This window comes from Chlamydotis macqueenii, chromosome 3, assembly GCF_036417535.1.
Source record: "Chlamydotis macqueenii isolate bChlMac1 chromosome 3, bChlMac1.mat, whole genome shotgun sequence".
In the NCBI taxonomy this organism is placed as follows: Eukaryota; Metazoa; Chordata; class Aves; order Otidiformes; family Otididae; genus Chlamydotis; species Chlamydotis macqueenii.
Genome location: NC_141558.1, coordinates 75,806,492 through 75,822,238, shown reverse-complemented (window position 1 = coordinate 75,822,238; position 15,747 = coordinate 75,806,492). Strand labels below are relative to the sequence as shown.

Here is a 15,747-nt window from a genome sequence, read left to right as displayed (position 1 = left end):
CCAAATCCATCTGTTGTCCCCTCCACCTGCCCTCTAGGCTATGTGTCAACTTCACATCAACTCTAAATTCTGAACTTGTCATCTAGTAAGTAAAAAAATTTTTTTAAATACTATTAGATAACTTGGCTATTAAATGTCTTCCTTTTCCCACTGGTATTTCTTTTCTGTGAATTCCATCATGATCAGGAACAAATATTTCCAAGTTTGATCACATAAATGTTCTGCTCTGTAATTAATATTTGTCAAGACACCTGACTAAAACACATATCCATCATCTATTGATCTAATCTGAGAATTGAAGAGCAAGTCTCCCACAGACTTTTTTTTCCTCTATTAACATTGCTTTATTATAGATACAGCTATTTAGTAACGGAGTAGCACATCAACTGGGAACTCTAACAAATAATTAAGGCTGGACTCCATTTTCACAAAATCTAAGTGAAATGATTCATCAGCTCTGGCTGCAATTACTTTCTAGCCATTAACCTCAGACTAACCAGTAATAACTATGCCACTATCCCATATATCTGCAGTTCTATAGAATCTGACATTTTATGTGTTCCATTCTCAGATTAAAAAAAAATATATATTAGAGGAAATTTTAGATGGAAGTTTTGTCTTTCAGAAGGTGCGATTCTATCTTACTTCTCAGTTCTCACATTTTCAGAATTAAGCATCTGAAAGAAAACCATATAACATTCGATCGGACAAATTAGTGCTTTCTACAGGAAAAAAAAAATCCCAAGTTTTTTATTATTTTTAAACATATTTTAGGAAGAACAAGGGACAGAAATAACAATTAGAAAGCTCTGAATCAGATACTATCTTCATTTTCTACAGCTGTGATTGAGACCACAGTAGAAAATGGCCTACCCAGCATTTTTCTAACAGTACTCTCAGAAGCTGACAAAGTACAGATGACAGTTATGAGCATTTCTCTAGAAATATTTTCAGCAGAAAAGGAACTACCCCATAAGGCCACTCACCTGGAGCTACAGATTCATGTTTTCAAAGCAAACGCATAAGTCCAGACTATTTGACTGACTTAGCTTTCTAAAGTCATTTTTGAGATCTTGTCTTCACTTTTTCACCTTTTTGTATTAAAAAAAATTAATAATAATAATAAAAAAATCTTTCTACTTCAAGATCTGGACTCAAATTCACCAATGGAAAATAGAGATGAATCCAGAGAGCTGGCTTCCTTTCCAATGAAGGTAAGCAAAATCAAAGCCTGACCCTTCATTAAAATATCTGCTTAGGTTGAGATTTACCATAAATTCAGTGCCCATAGAATTTATGTAAGACTTCTCAATTATTTTGATTTTTACTGTAAAATTCTACCGAAAAAAAACCAACACGTGAATTTGGAAATGTTACCCTCCATACTTACAACCAGTACTTATTTGGGGAGGTGGAAGGAGCAAGCTATCTGCTGTCAGCAAATAAACCAAGGAAATGGGAAGGTTAAAGCTGCAAAAGTATCCTATTACGCTGGACCACCTGCTTGTGTTGTCCTTTCCTCAAGAACTGGAGGGGGGGAAATCCCCTTGCCAGCCTGCACTAGCGTGTGCCTTTTCTTCTGTATCTGCTGCCTTGTAGTCGTCACTGTTAATGAGTGCTGTAATTAATAGATAGCTCTCTCTTGTCTCTCTACTTGCACTCTGGGCTAAGCACTTTTCTCAAGTCAACGTTTGAAAGAAAGCAGGTCGGCACTGACTTACAGCAGCTCTGCAAATTCCTTTTAATTTAGAGCACTTACACCACCACTCCACTTGCTACCTTATAATTACTGGACTGCTCTCGCATACATTACGATCTTAGACCAGAGTTAGAAGTTATTAGGGTATTAAAACATGGTGTCTCTCTCTCATCTTTCTTTGACACTGAGTTTTATACAGCAATGATTAAAAATATCAATTAACTTTCACATTCTACCAACTTATTTTTTACATTATTTTTCTATACAGTAAGGTCCTTTTATTGACTAAACCGGTACTTTGGGCTTCTTTTCACCTGCCTTCTGCTGAGACTCCACGTATAAAGAAGTCTCAAAACACAGCAACAGGAGTCACTGCCTACAGTCTGTCATAACCAGCTTGATGGCACATTCTTGTTCAAGACTCTCACTGATGACTTTTTTTTCTAATTTGTGCAGTAATGAGCTCGAATGTCACCCTTTCCTTCCCAGAAAAAAACACTTGCAATTAATTAGTTGTCCAAATGCATGTTGTTCCGGCCAGTGCAAAAGTGGCTATCTCCTACTCCAAGCAGTCAGAACCAAAATATAATCTCAGTTCTACAAGCATTAAAATCTGATCACCAGTGTTGTTTACGCTAAAGCCAGTCTGATGATGCTTCTAAAGTAGCAGTTTCCGGTACTAAACAAGATTAAGCTGTAGCCAAAAGCAGCTCTAACAGTACAGACTGGACTGGCGCATGCTGGCAAAGCGCGAATGCAGTTAGAACATTAACCATTCCAGTGAAAAGTGAAAACAACAGTGCCTGACCCTGAGAACAAAAACTTTCTCAATCCTCCAAAGAAGGTGAACCAGAGACAAGGCTGGGTGCTAGCTGTGGGTGGGCAACAGACACCTACTGCTTTCACTCCTCCGTTACTGTACCACATCTGACCAAAAGTAATTCAGGAGCCATCTTATATGAATGGCAGGTGGGACCACCATGAAATTATCATGCTGAACATTTGGAATAATGCCTAAGCTAGATCTCTGTAAAATCCCTCCCTCAGTTCCCTTCTAATTACTACTTAGCTCGTTACACTGAAGAATTCCTAGACACCATTGCATTATAGTCTAAAACTACAGTTAGAGCTTAATTCTCTCTTCCTCTCTGTGTCTGAAATTCTACAGCTCTATTATTCAAGCCTGAAATATTCACAACTATCTATAAATTCAATTGTCAGCTGGTGGGTTTTATTCTAGACCTCACTTCAATCTAAAATTAGAGGCACTAAAATTCACATTAACTCTAAGAGGAATGTAGTGAATAAGACTTTATTTCAAAAGAACACCTTTTTGTCAGAAAGAGCTATTTTCAAGATGATGGCTTTATCTGCATTCAAAGAGAATAAGCCCAATTCCACATTGTGCTGTTAATGCAAAATTTTCAGGTCACATTGGATTAACAAAAATCTAAATTTAGTTAAGATTTATGAATAGAAATAACGTGTCATATAAAAACGTACAGTATTTATTTTAAAGCCTTGGTGGGGTTGTTTTTTTTCTTTACTAGATTTTAAGTCAAATAAATGGCAGCTCCATTTGTGGTGGGCTGTTCTCAGGTAAGTTTTCAAATAACTGGTAGCTCTTGGGTAAACTTTCCTTTCAGTAACTATAGGAAAATAACTAATTGGCTCTAGAAGTATTTCCATGCCCATATACAAGTGAAACTACACACAGTGCTGCAAGCCTCCAGTAATATGCAATACGTAGTGGGACTCTTCACGTTTCTACTAAATTTACTTTTCAACTCCTTCATTTAAGTAAGACCTGAAGCCAGTCACTGCTGGCAGAAAGCTACAATGACAGAGCACTTCAAAATGCAACTCCTGCTTTAAAATGGTGCTAAACAATCCTGCTTTAAAACGGTTCTAAACAATAGTGAATAAATTTTAATGCCATGTGCTTATGAAAGGTTGAATATATTAAGAATTTATTAATGCAATCACATTCATATTTCCATCTACCTGCCACATTACTAATGATATTGACAGTGCTGACATTGGCTAAATCAGTATCAATACACAAGTGGAGTGCAAAAATTAAATGCATCTGATTAAAGTATGTAGCCTTACAAAAGCAAGCCTTCCCATTCAAGCCACATGGAGCTCTTTATATTCCATCCATACATGCAGCTGGTTCAGAAAGTTACTTTTCCTTCATCTCCCTTATTACTAATACTTAAAAATGAAGTCAAAACAACACGTCAACACTTCATAATCCACTAAGACATTCCATGCTTGCTTTTCAAGTAGGTAAAGCTCTGCTTACAGCATCATTCGCTACTTCAGAGCTGTGCTGGTGGTTTCAGTGAGAGTAATAATTAGTCACAGTACTTAGAGCGAGCACCTTTATTACAGACCAACACAGAAGTCCACTTTTACCTGCACATGAAGTTTTTCTTTTCTGGAAGAGAGAATTACCTTATTTCCATAAATGTGAAAACAGGTTAACAGTTGACATTTTTAATGACAGCTACTACATAGGAGCATCAGTAAAGCAGGTGTTATTATACACACCAAGGTACTTTTTACGCTAACAGTGCAATCCATCTGACTTTTCTCCAGTACATTCCTCTAACTCACATGGATGTCAACCAAAAAGGTCTTGTAATCCTCATACTTTAACTATGAAAACCAACGTATGAAATAAGTCCTGGTCTAGGTAACATAGTAAGCCTGTAGCAGAGTCAGGAACAGAAGTCAGTTCCTTGCTTTGTTTGTAAAGACCACATTTCCTCTCAAATACTGTGCTTACTTGCAGTGTCATTTCACAGGTCTGTACCTAAATCAATAGACAGAAAACAGTGAGGCACGTTCCAGCGATTTACCATACTCTGCTCCTCTGAACGTAAGAGGAAAAAAATGAAAATGTTGCTTCTTTCACCAACGCCCATGACAACACCTCAAGACTTTCATCAGGTCCTGTTAAAGAGCTGAGTAACAATTTCAGCCAAACTGCTTTACACTGAGCATTTTTTTCTGCTTCAGCTAATTGCACTCTAGTAAAGTGGCAAAATGTGAATCATTTAGCATGAAAACGGGCACCAGCTGCTATTGTCAGAGAATGGAGATGCCGAAGAAAAGGAAAGTGACTGAATGAAGTGTCATGTCAGAAATCAACGGTGCAACGTGTGATTTGAGAAAACATGACTACTTTACAGAGACAGGGTGTCATTATGGCATCACAGTAATACGATGCTTTGACAACTGCTGGGTCTAACATATCATCATTGCATTAAGGTGCACTGGCTTAGTTGGGGGAAGGAAAAGAAAGGATTTCTTCTTTTAATAAGAAATATGGTAAGGCCTGCTTGGTTAACCTAGTGGATGAGATCACTCATTGCAAAGTATTGCTAATCTTGTCCCACGCACGCACAAACAAAACTGTTATTACACATTAGGTCTTTATTAATGCACACACATGTATAACCATGTAGTAAAGAGTACCCTATGCAAAACAGAACAGCTGTGGTGGGTTTTTATTTTTAAACAAATGTTGATTGTTCCATTGTTTTTTGTAATTTCTTCTTTCTTTTCCTTTTTCTTGAAACCTTCATCACTTCACCTTGGTAAGGGAAAGCAAGGGAAGCCGATGACTTCTTCCAGAGCAGCTGTCATAGCCACTAGCAGGCAGAACAGAAGCAACACTTCTTGAAGCCATCACGTTGTTACCAGCAGTGGCCCGAGTTAGCTGATGATTGCTGACAGAGGATCCAGCTTCCCAAACAGTTATTATTGCTCTCTATGCAATCTACTAAACTCTGCTAAAGCACTTCCTACACACAAGGCAGTGGAAGATTACGCTATTGCGTGGTCATCTTCAGTTTAACAAAACAAGCCATTATCTGAGGCCCTTCACATTTGCACCTAATCTGAGAGGTTGCACTTTGTTTTCTGTGCCGCTTTTAAAAAAGTAAAATTTTCAAGTGGCTGACTTGCAAATACTGTGGACCCTCCAAAATTAATTATTTTCATTTTACTAAATTAATAATTTCATAAAAATAATTATAACAGGGAGTTATTTTAACCTCCCACCTCTGCCATATATAGATATTAATTATTGCTTCCTTTTCTATTTCAAGTTGATTCCCTGTGCTTCCTGGTTGATAAACTTTGTTAACAAGAAGGAAATGATCCTGAGATACCCCAACGTGTTGCAAATTATCACTGTGGACAGCTTCTACATTTAAGGATTACATCTGATGCAACAATGCATACTAGTGTCATTTATCTTTAGCTCATTTCCTTGGACCTATTTCAACTGAGGGTGAGCATCTCCTGTTTATAGCTCTAAATACTGTAAGTGAGCAACTGGCAAATCAATAAAACTGTTAAATGCATAATAATACTGTGTAATCACTTACATGATGTTTTGCATAATTAACTGTCTGAGGTGCTCCTTGATATAATGGATACTCAGAGTATGGAATAACCTATATGCCTATAAAACACATCTTGTTTGTACAAACAGAAATCATGTTTAAAACTCTCATTCTAATAATCCAAATCAGGCTTTGGCACTATATGACAGAAAGCCTTCCTTTTCTGCCAAGTCTAAATCAATTCTTATGGTATTACTTCGTAACTAACATGATATTTCACCGATGATGACTATTACCCAGATTACTTGGAAGTAATGTAGTAATAGCAAAAATACACTTAGATTAAACAAACTGCTGCTATTTAATCAATATTATTGAGACAAACTAAGTGTTTTAATAAGTCTGTATAGATGCACTAATGCTGGTTTAATTAAATGTATCCTTAGACATGCACAAGCTCTGCAGCATACAGATCCTATGGTTTGACAGACTGTAACGTTCCTCTTCTGAATTTAAAAGCTGAAGCTCCTATAGCTAACAGAATTTAAATATTTTCAGACTGCAAAATGGTTATTCTTTACATCAGGTACTCTTTTGGGAACAAAAAGTAAACACGAAAGAACACTCAAACACCTTGCACCTTTGAGCCAAAACACCAGACATCTGAAGAAACGCCAGCCCTCAGTGACACATTAGTCCAATGCATCCAATATATGTCACTGCAATACACTTCCAAAAACAAACAAACTAGCCTCCAACTGAAAGGCAAAAAATAAAGCTGATACAAAAATCACAAAACTGACCTTTAGTTTTGCATGTGTGTATGCAACAAATATTTATTAGCTGTGTTATGCACTACTACTAGCAGGCTATCACCACAGAAAACTTCCTGCAGAAAAGACGTGCCTACTTCTACAGACTTCATGTCTTTCAAGTAGAGAAAGATATTGTTTTGGTATGCTTTGATGTTTCTGTTCTCAAATAGTATTGGGAAAAAATAAAGGCAAATACTGAAGAGAAGGCAACAAAAGAAGTAGACGCCACTTTAAATCAAAATCATTCTGGAACACCTGAAAGTTATACATAGAAGAAACGTAAGATTTTGTATTTTGTGTATATATTATGGTTCTTATACAACTTAAACCTCAGTACATACTTGATATACCTGCTTAATTTTTAAGTTTCTCTTTTTCTCCTGTGTTTCTAACATTTTTACAGTTTGAAGGTGGCTGTTTATCTGAAGTTACAATCATATCATTAGAATACCTTAGACTTACTTTCTCTCGTTCACCAGATTCTGGCCTGATGTTAGGCCAGGTTTTTTTGTTGCTACAGCACTTAACATGCCTCAGATAAGTCAGCTCTGAAGTGAGAAGGGAATGGAAAGCTGCACAAACTCACACTAAGAGACTTCCCATGCCCAAAAAGTTTAAACCAAAAGGTTGCAATGTGACTACCAGAATGACGACCAAGCCTCATCATATGAAAATCAGTATATTGATCAGGAAGAATAAGATTTTATTACTCTATTTTCAAACTGCAGACCAACACTTTTAATTCATGTCACATGTTGGAAGACAACAAAAACTCTGGTTAAGAATTTAGGTGGTTCTCTCATTTTACTTCAGTTATACTCCAGTGGTATCAGGTGCAGCCCATCTGATGTCTCTGGCCCCCAGAGGACATGCTAAAGTGTCAAGGAGTCATCTAATTATTAATTGTGAGGATTCTTTTTATTAAGAGAAATCAACTGAAATAGCAAAAGAAAATAAAGTGCTACATTCAGCTACTTCAAGGGAGAAAAATACAAAACTACAAAAATAAGTAAAGATTTATTCAAGAACATAACAGGCTTTCTAAAGAGGGATTATTTTGAAATGATTACAGCATCAAAAGCAGTTACTTGCACCAGTCAGAAGGCCAGTACTACAGAGAAACATAGCTGTCATTCATCACTTTCCAAAAGGAAAAAGATGACCAAAAAAATGCCTTCAGTCTCAAGACAGAGTCAAAATTTGTATCATCAGATTTTTCACAATTTCTAGCAGCGATTTCCTTCCATTGCAGAAAGGCAGAGTGTAGGTGTGTGCACACCGTGTACCTGTCTCCCCACCCTGCTCCCTCACTGATTTTCTGCAGATGACAGAAGAATTATAATTTGCCAGCCAAGCTCAGTTAAATTTGAGAAGTGATTAGAAAGAACATACCAGAAATAGTATCAGAAAGTGAGCGTCTTAGAAGACTCAGGACTAAAACTTACAAAGCAAGTGATCCTTCTCCCACCCCCTCACTCAGCTGGCTCCTGAGTGCATCCTGTCCTCCCAGCCGCACGCCACTGGGTTTAAATCCCCCCTACACAAACACAGGCGCACGCACAAGCAACCAAGAAACCTACTTGGTGAGTTGGAAAATGACGTTTTCCTGCAATCAGTGTTTAAGTGAATGTTTGTCCCAGTGTGTTACACCATGCTGTCAGCTAGCAGCAGGGAGTCGTTGAGTTGTTACTACATTTGATTTGACTGCCAGTAGGAAGCTTTATTTCTACCAACTGTTAGTTTCTAGCTCCAAGGATCTTCTCCTACTTTGAGAGGGTTTTATTTTTTTTTTAGATATAGTCCATTATTTTTTTCTCTTTCACTGAGGACTTTCAGTGTATGGCAGAAGCATCTCCATACGTCCCAGCACTGTCTTCACTTGTATCTGCTGCCTTAAATGCAATAAAGTAATTGTATTAAGGCAACTATAAATCGATCCTGATACAAAAATCACTTTTCTGATGTGTATCTGGACACTGGAAGGAGAGGTGCAAAGATGAATATTTACATAAGCAAACTGAAGCGGGGGAATTTTATTCTGATCTTTTCTGAAAAATGTGAGATTAGAGACCAGAGGCATAGGTATGGAGAGATAACCTAGGTGGATTTTCCTTTCAAGGAGAGTGTTTGCTATCCAGATCTTTATATGCTTCCCAGACAAGAGTTTTTAGTAGGGCTTTCTGTTTGCTTGTTTATTACTCATGTATAATATTCTGAAAGGTTTCTCCTCTGTCAAACAAGATCCTGTAACTTTAACAGTTGTTTACAATGCTTCCTCTTCCTAGACAATAATGATGATTTTGATAATTAGGATCTAATTATAATGGATCTGACAACAACTTCCAACAACGAAAAGCATCTTTAGAAAAATGAAAGCATACGCGTGAATAGTGCAGGGAGGTGGGGTGGGAGAGAGAAATACATTCCTATGAGACAGCCTGAGAACTCAGGCTGAATGGAAAAGTAATTAACAGTAAAGAGCTAAAACTGTAATTAAAGAAAATTTCATTAAAGGGAGGCAGGTGATTCCACTTTCCTAAATATGACAAGGTGCTGTATAAAAATAAAATAGCAGCCTGTTTCAGTGAGTGGAGCAGGAAAGTCATGTCTTTAACCAGATCAAATTCTCGAAATTGGCTGTCAAGACGGGATTGTTGTGATTTATACCCGTCTATCAAGCGCATGAAAGAGAGAGACAGGAGAGGAAAAGAGGCAAGCTGCTGTCGCTTCCATTCGCAAAGCACCTTTAATTTCCACAGCACCATCTGTTACCAAATCTAATTCACATTCCCTCCTAATCTGGTTTAGTTCTGTAATACTAATTCTTCCACTACTCTTAAGAACATCACTCTCAAAAAAAGCTTTGGTTGTGGGTTGGTAAAGAAATTGAATATTATACAGTTAAGGTTCTGGTGACTTAAGTGAAAAGCATGCTGCCCATTAAAATGCACTCCTGGTAAAACGATTTGTTTCCACTCAGTGCAGAGATACAGAATTGCTCACATTTGAAAAAAGTCATGGGGAGAGGAAGAGAGAGGGAAAGAAGGGGAGGAAAAGCGGGGGTGAGGGGGAAATCACAACTGATGATAGGAAAGTAGGCTGTGGACATGAAAGCAGAGGTTGTCATAAAATACAATTGTTGTCAAGTTTAGTCACTTTCACTACTGGCTATAAAACTACTTTGTCACGGTCTCATACCGAAAGCCTGAAACTGTATTTTTGCTAAGGAAACTAAAAGGAGCAAAATGTAAGATGCTGCGAGGGAAAAAATATTTATTTCAAATTATGAGATGCCAATGTCTGTAAGATGCCAAAAAGGTAAGGACAAAAATTGGAAGTGGTTTAAAATAGTCTCGAGTACCACATTCTTACTCTTTGCTGTGTGATGATGACAAAAATCCCCATCGCTTTTGTGGGACTTGGAAACAAAGCAAAGGACCAGGCCTTTCCCGTGGCTAAGCATTTTCAGACACGCAGTCCCTCATCTCCTGGGTCTAGAGGTGACTCAGCTTTCCTCTTAGTTCCCATACAGAGCTCCTTGACCAGGTCCTTTTGAAATCAACATAAAAGGGAAAACAAGGACCTAGATAAATATTACTACTAATATTATGGAACTATTTATTAATAATGCTCATCTTTTACTTATCAATTTTAACACAGAGCTTAAAATCTGCATTTCCAGGAAGTACCACTATCTCGCTCTTAAAAATCAATAAAACAAGACACAGAAAGGTGAAGAGTTGCCTAACACCGCTCAGCAGGCCAACAGAACTGCATGGAACAGACTGGGGAATCCCAATCCAGAATATTTTGCATTATTTCTTAACTTTTTTTTTTGCCATGGCTTTGATGAAAACATGCCTTGTAAGTCTGAATATTTATTTCTAAGAAGGGAACTTCCCTTGCAACTTCCAGAAATGAGACCTTTGTTATTTTTAAATATATAGTTTTTCTAAATGGGAAATTTAATTTACGCCTAAATTAAATCTCTTCTTATTCCTACACTAAAATATTTCTTTTTCTGTTAAAGTAATCCAGATGTCTTTCTGTGTAGCCTTCCCAAAAATAAAGCCTATGGCAAGAATGGCTTTAGCCAGCACATAGGGTAATGTGTGAGCAACGAGTAGCTGTGAATAGCCCAAGGTTTTTATGTATTTTTTTTTAAGGATTTGAAATGGAAGAGCCAGACAATATGCGGGGGAAAAAAAATACTTTGATAGAACAGTAACATTCTAAAAAATGCAAAAAAGGAGTACTAGTTTTCATTATGCGAAAGAGTAACGCATAAACAAATTCCCAGCAAAATAAAATATTACAAATCTGTAACTGCTGTGAAACACCCATGAACAAAGATGTCAGTTCTAAAGATGAACATGAATTCTGAAGAAGTCTCCTCCTCCAGTATCACTGCTTGATTCACAAATGACTTAAATCACCTGTGTAATTTTATAAATGCTGTTGGGTTTGTTATTTTAATGGGAAGAGTAGGTAAAAAAAAAACAATCAAATTTGTTCCAAATACAGCACATCTGCCATTCATTGTGGGTCAAAACCTTGGGTACAGGGGAATAGATGCAGCAACTGTGAAGGTCTGGAAATTCATACTAGCTAATGGTGTTATTCCACAACCCAGCCTGCGATTTCAGAGAGTCCAAGGTCCTGATACTCCAATAAGCAAGATGCAAGTGGATTACCATAACCTACTGCACCCAAAGAAAACCACACTGACATCAAAGGACTCAGAGAGCATAGTAGCTGTCTTTTTTTTCTTCTTTTACGCTACAGCATTTGAGCGATATGAGCCCTGGCTGTTCATGTATGATGTTTCTACTTCTACACTATAAAGTCTCAACATTTGTAAATGAAAACCGTGGAGAAAAAAAAAAAAAGAACTTCTTTCCTTTGAATTCTTATTCTTTATTTATCTATATTGACTCTGGAAACACTAGAAATTTAAAACAGGCAAAACAGTTGAGTATGTTACTTGGGTATGGTACAGATGACTGAATTCATCACATGCTGAGATAAATCAGAGAATTTATAGAAGCAAAACCTATGCAGCTTAAGTCTTTTCCAGTCTGTCCTGGATTTTAATGTGTGATTATGGATTTGTACAAATAAAAAAAAAAAATAAACCTTTGGCTTTTTACAGTTCCTTGTTCTTCACATAGTACTATGTGTAATTCAAACCTATTTACGCCACTGCATTTACATGTAAGAGATTTGCCTCTGGATACAAGAAGCAAAGGTCAGGAAGTAATGTCTTTCACTTTTAAAATGTTTGCATGACTCCAGCAAGTTTGCAGGATGAGCGTTTCAAAGTCCCGATATGGTTTCTACTCTTTTATCTTTTGCCTTCTATTTTGGTGGGAGTCATAGGAGAAAAGAAGGAAATTCAGCATATTCCAGAAAAAAATTTGTCTAAAGTAACAAATGTGTACCAGCCCAATTATTACATTCAGAACAAGGACGTTGCTACTTGCAATTACAAAGCAATCGTCTCAATATGCTGCAATTGTTACATGCCAAACTGGTCATCTCTTCTGTAAGACATCACCAAGACACTGGTCCAGTAAAAGCTTTACATGAACAGATCAGCATTAATTACTCTGTACTGCCCACTGCAAATTTCAGCTGTATTTTAATGACAGACTTGCTTCAATTATTTCAACAGTACGAAGTCTGGATCAAATATTTATTTTTTTCTCTAGAAGTTCTGCTTAAGTCTACTATCCCTGGGTAAGCAATGAAAGAAAGGCTGGCCTAAAGTGAGCACTGCATTCCATTATTAAACTAAATTAACACTCACATTCGATCCTGAGAAGTTTTGTGCCTTGCTAGTTTCAGTGCAATTTCAGGCTGCTCGGCAAACTGAGTCTCAGCCCTCATCAGTTAATGGGGCTGCATTAAATCATAATTTTACCACATTGGGCTTTACATTTTTTTTTATCCTGATAGGACTAAGGTCTGGAATAAAAATCCAGCTGCATTTCACTAAGCTTCTGCCTAGAATATACACCAAATCTGCTCTACTCCTCCTTTACACAGTAGAGGGTCTGACAGCAACTGAGTCTTTATATTATCACTGCTTCATGGAATGAATAGCCTGAAGTTCTAAAAAATAAATTATGAGCAACCAGGATAACACCAATATACTCAAAACTTTAACTGTCTATAGTTGGAAGCTTAACAAACTGAGGGTGTTTGTGGAGATCAGCATGAACGCCTAAAGGAGGCCATTCTCATCTACCCCTGGATGGCTGCATCAAACATACTGTCAAATCCAAAACAGGACATAACTGAAACATCCGTCACAGGACAACAAATAATGACAGCCAAACGATGATGCGGGATTGGCTGACTGTACATTATATGGGCATGGCTATCCCACAGGTTGTATTAAATATGAGAGTCTAAGATTTATGTTATGGGTGATAAGGCCAAGAATGCTGTAAAAGTGAAAAAATATGGCAACAGTATGCAGTACATCACTACTAGGATAATTATTTATATAAAAAGTTCCCATTCTTAGACTTCCAACACATAGGAATAAAATTCCTATATTCAAAGAAGACATAATAATAACCTGTCAGTTTGTGGTGATGTGTACGTTTTTAATCCAAATGACCAGAGTTGCCAGTCTACCCGTCATAAAAGGACACGAAAAATTGAATTTTCCTTTCATAATTCTTTAAGTTGAAAGGGAAAAACACAGAAGCATGATAAGTGGCTCACTCCAGTGGACAGATGGACAGGCAGTAGTAAAAGGTATGAATAAAAGGCACTGCTCCTTCACTAATGCTATTTTCACTTGTTACACACTGCAACTCAGAGACAGGGAAAGTATTCCTTCCTTTGACTTTTCAAGTGTACCCCTTTATAATCTAAATTATATTCCATACAATAAGAGATCACAATAAAGACTAAGAAATGTATTACACTATCTAGCCGTCATTTGAAAGCAGTCCTGCACAAAAGCACTACCTCATGTGCATCTTACTGACTTGAGGTATGTGCCCACAAAGGTCCCCTATTCTTAAATTCTCTGCTACTGGGAAGGAATATCCAACCAGCATATTTTAACTTCTAAAAATTCACTCAGTCAAGGAACCTTGGCACCCACCACACATACAAAACCCACACCCCATGTTTGCCACAAATCTTCCCTAGTCTGCATTCTTCCATGGGTAAAGATGACAAAGAAATTTAAATAAGTTAATTTTAAGTGCTGAAAATGTAGGCAGACTGTTCAGTTATTTCATTTTAAAAGATCTTCATTTTCCCCATCTGTGTTATGGCAATTTTATTACACATTCGGCAAATTTACAGTAACAAGATGTTCCCCTGACAAATTAATCACTTTCCAAGCATTTTATCATATAAATAAAATATCACCTCAAGAGAGAAAATCAGCGCAATCAGTTGATTTAACCCATCTTTCGGGGAACTCGTCTGAAACAGATTGAGCGCATTTTTTTCTGAAGAGGGACTGTGCACACATCCTCCCGGACTCCCAGCTCGTATGGTGAGGTTTTTCCAAAAGAAAATGTTTAAGACTAGCTGATAGCATGCAAGTTTCTTACCGTTAGAACCACACTGCTGCAATGACAGACCTTTATCAGGAACAGAGACTCATTTAGAAGTTGGTACACCTTTAACTGAGAAACTACATCTCCCCTTAAATCACTGATAACTATTTCTGCAACCTTTCTCTGGTGTTTTCCAACAAACATAATATAAGAATCAAACATATGTATTTTTTTTAATAATCTGGTCTAATGTTTTAAGAATCTCACAACAAAATAACACAGGCAAAACTCCAACCAGTTTTGCAGCTGATTAAACTCACGGTGTTTTGCTTGGCTTTTTAAAATTTCCCCAGTGCTCTCTACTCATTTTCAAAAAAGTAAATTTTATTTTCACAAAAAATAAGAGACTGGCAACATTAGCAATGCAATACATGAACAGTAGAGAAGTTGGTTCAAATCAAGTTTTCCAACTTAAAATTTTGAAGTTTAAAACAATTCAGTGCCTTTCTGGAGAGAATCTATCATTGAAGCAATGTAACCTCTCTGCCATTTAACCTTTCTCCCTCTGCCCTGCTCCCCCCATTCCCCTTTCCATACAGGGACTGCCAACAACAAGTATAAACAAGAACAAGAAAGACTAGCTCTGTTTATGTTATTAGAAGTTGTTAAAGCCAAAAAAAAATTTGGCCAGATTTTTTATTTTTTACCTTGACTTAGTACAGGCTTTTTGTATTTATTCCAACACTGTAAAGAAATATGATAGCAAATCACCCTTTTGCCAGAAGAACCACCCCGCCAGACAACACAGACACATAATTCTTGCAACATGACTATACTCTTCAATGAGATATTTACAATATTCTCCATAACAAAGTTGTGGGTGCCAAGGAAAAGAGAATTCGCGCATCTAGACAGCCCTTCTATCCCCTTTACTCCCTGAGCAAAATACCAAATGTACCTCCCCAAATACTAACACATGAAAAATGCATGTAACAACACAATTCACTAACCTACAAGCAGGAAAACACCATGCTTTACAGAATGCTATCAAACAGCAACATAAATGCTTGTATTTGCTACTTGGCCCATATAATTAATAATGCTGTAAACAGCCATATTAATACTACAAGGGATCAGTATTAAAAGCTGCCAAGCCTTGCATAACCCTGAATGGCTTAAGTGATATCAAAAAAGAATGTTTAGACTAACAATTATGAATTTACATACAAATACAAAATTCTATATCCTACATGTATCTTTTACCTGCTAGAACATTCCCGGTTCAGGTACTTTAAAAAAAAAAAAAAAAAAAAAAATGGTTCTCAGAGGTCATGAAACACAAT

The 15,747-nt window shown here is 37.0% G+C and overlaps 1 protein-coding gene across 4 annotated transcripts in view; it reads right to left on the bottom strand.

Annotated features, from left to right (window-relative positions):
- The window catches only part of ESRRG (estrogen related receptor gamma), a 390,646-nt gene that overhangs the window by 132,590 nt on the left and 242,309 nt on the right, over nucleotides 1-15,747 (bottom strand). The window lies entirely within an intron of this gene.